The sequence below is a fragment of the Octodon degus genome, unplaced genomic scaffold (genome assembly GCF_000260255.1).
Source record: "Octodon degus isolate 3935 unplaced genomic scaffold, OctDeg1.0 scaffold00298, whole genome shotgun sequence".
NCBI lineage: Eukaryota > Metazoa > Chordata > Mammalia > Rodentia > Octodontidae > Octodon > Octodon degus.
Genome location: NW_004524874.1, coordinates 176,643 through 179,292, shown reverse-complemented (window position 1 = coordinate 179,292; position 2,650 = coordinate 176,643). Strand labels below are relative to the sequence as shown.

The 2,650-nt window shown below is 41.5% G+C and overlaps 1 pseudogene; it reads left to right on the top strand.

Annotated features, from left to right (window-relative positions):
• Positions 1-546, top strand: part of LOC101583776 — a 58,924-nt pseudogene extending 58,378 nt beyond the window's left edge.
• Positions 547-2,650: the final 2,104 nt, after the last annotated feature.

Sequence of the window (2,650 nt, the reverse complement as noted above, 5' to 3'; positions counted from 1 at the left end):
AAATAGTAGAAAAAAATAAACTGTTGATCCTATTTTCCCTACTTCATGCACTTAATTTTGGAATTGGGGGAGATACAACAAGACATGTTTTATGGAGATTAAAGAATGGAGAACTGGAGAACATTAAACCTAAGGTCATTGTTGTCTGGGTAGAAATAAACAACCATGAAAACACAGCAGAGGAAGTTGCAGGAGGTATCGAGGCCACTGTACAGCTTATTAACACAAGATAGCCACAAGCCAAAATCATTGTATTGGGTTTGTTGTGAGTTGAGAAGACCAACCCTTTGAGGCAAAAGAATGCTGAGGTAAACCAACTTCTCAAGACTTCTCTGCTAAAGCTCACCAATGAAGCTCACCAACGTGCAGCTCCTAGATACAGATGGGGGTTTCGTGCACTCGGATGGTGCCATCTCCTGCCATGACATGTTTGATTTCCTGCATCTCACAGTCGGGGGCTACACAAAAATTTGCAAACCCCTCCATGAACTGATCATACAGTTGCTGGAGGAAACACCGGAGGAGAAACAAACCACCACTGCCTGACTGCCCACATCAGTGTTAATAGTGTCCCAGCTTCCATCAGTTGTATCACTGGCACTATAGATCCTCTTTCTTAAGGCACTTTGCATTGTAGGATGTTCCTGGATGCTCATATCTAGTGTTTGAAAGAGAGGAGGGGTTTAAACTGGACCTGTATATAGGTTTATTTGACACAGGAGAAATTAGCCAAGGAAGATTGTTGTTGAATTCATTTGAAACCACAGAGGACTTCTTAGTTGTATGTGTGACACCTTCATTGAATTGTCACTGTTTTTCCTAGAACATCGTCAGGCTCAAGTACCAAAAAATATAAAGATTTTTTGCTTGGCCTTTAAAAAAAAAAAAAGCTGGAAGAATTCATCACCATCAAAAAGAACGACATTAGGAGCCAGGGAGATAGGTCAGTGGAGTAAAGCACCTGCTTAGGCAAACTTAGGCAAGCTTAGGCAAGCACAGGGACTGCGGTTTGATCCCTGGCACCACATGCTATGCCAACCCCACCTCCAGGGTGGGTTGAGCAGGCCAGAGTCTGGGTATGGTGGCATATGCATGTAATCCTAGCACTGGGGAGGCTGAAAATAGGAGGATTGCTATGAATCTGAGCTGCATAGTGAGGTCCTGTAACAACCAAATACATTAAATAATAATAATATAATAATAGAACCATATTATAAAAAAAAGTTAAAGGAAATCCTCCAATCAGGAATAAAATTGTACCAGATGAAAATCTGGTATAAAGAGCACCAGAAGTGGTAACTACGAGGGTAATTATGCAGTTTTCATCTCTTGTAATTTCAATCTCTTTAAAAGAGAATTTTTGGGGACTGGGGAGATGGCTCATAAACACTTCCCTGGCAAGCACAAGGGCCTGAGTTCAATCCCTGGTACTGAAAAAAAATACGATAATAATAATAATAATTGTTTAGGGGCTGGAGAGATGGCTCAGTGGTCTAAAGCACCTACTTAGAACAAGTTCAGCGAAGCACAGGGACCGCGGTTCAATCCCCCAGCACCACATGCCAGCCAGCCCCGCCCCCTGGTGGGCTGAGCTGGCCACACACCCCTCACTCTCTCTCTCTCTCTCTCTCTCTCTCTCTCTCTCTCTCTCTCAAATAAATAAAAATTATAAAAAAAAATTGTTTAAAGCAAAAATAATATAGTTTGGGGTCCTAAGAGATGAAAAGGTAAAATATATGAAAATAGTACAAAGGCTGGGAAAAAAATAAATGGAAGTATAATTTCACAAGGTGTTATATACTATTTGAGAAACCATTTAATATCACTTTAAGACTGACTTAGAGTCTGGCATGGTGGTACACATCTGTAATCCCAGCACCTGGGAGGCTGAGGCAGGAGGATCTTTGGGAGTTTGAGGCCAGCCTGGACTACAGAGTGAGCTCAAAGTCAGCCTGAACTGCACAGTGAGACTGTCTCAAAAAGACGAAGAAGAAAAAGACGAAGAAGACGAAGAAGACGAAGAAGACGAAGAAGACAAAGAAGACGAAGACGAAGAAGAAGAAGGAAGAAAGAAAGAAAAAAAGAAAAGAAACAAATAAAACTGACTGATAGAGTTAAGGTGTGGCTCATGGCTCCTCAGTAGAGAGTTTGCCTAGCATGCCTGGGGCGCTAGGCGAAATCCCTATCACTGGAGGAAAAAAAAAAAAACTTGACTATGATAACCAGGGATAGTGGCATAGGGAACCAGAGGGAGAACTGAGTCACTTAGTGAGTCCATAGTTCAAAGACTTTAAAAATTTTAAAAAGGGGTAGGAATGCGGTTCAGTGTGAATGTCCTGGGTTCAATCTCTAGTACCAGGAGACTGGGGTGGGGGGACCTACAAACTCACTTTGTAGATTCAGGTCAGCCAGAACAGCACGGTGGGATACTGTCTCAAAAAAGACAAAAAAACAAATACAAATAGGAAGACGACAAACTTAATTTAAACCCAAACATTTCAATACTCACAGTCAATGTAGATGACTTGAGCATTATAATTAAAAAGTAGAGACTGCTAGAAAGATGGCTCAGTGGAATAAGCGCTTCCCTGGCAAGCGCAAGGGCCTGAGTTCAATCCCTGGTTCCACAAAAAAAAAAAAAAAAAAAAAA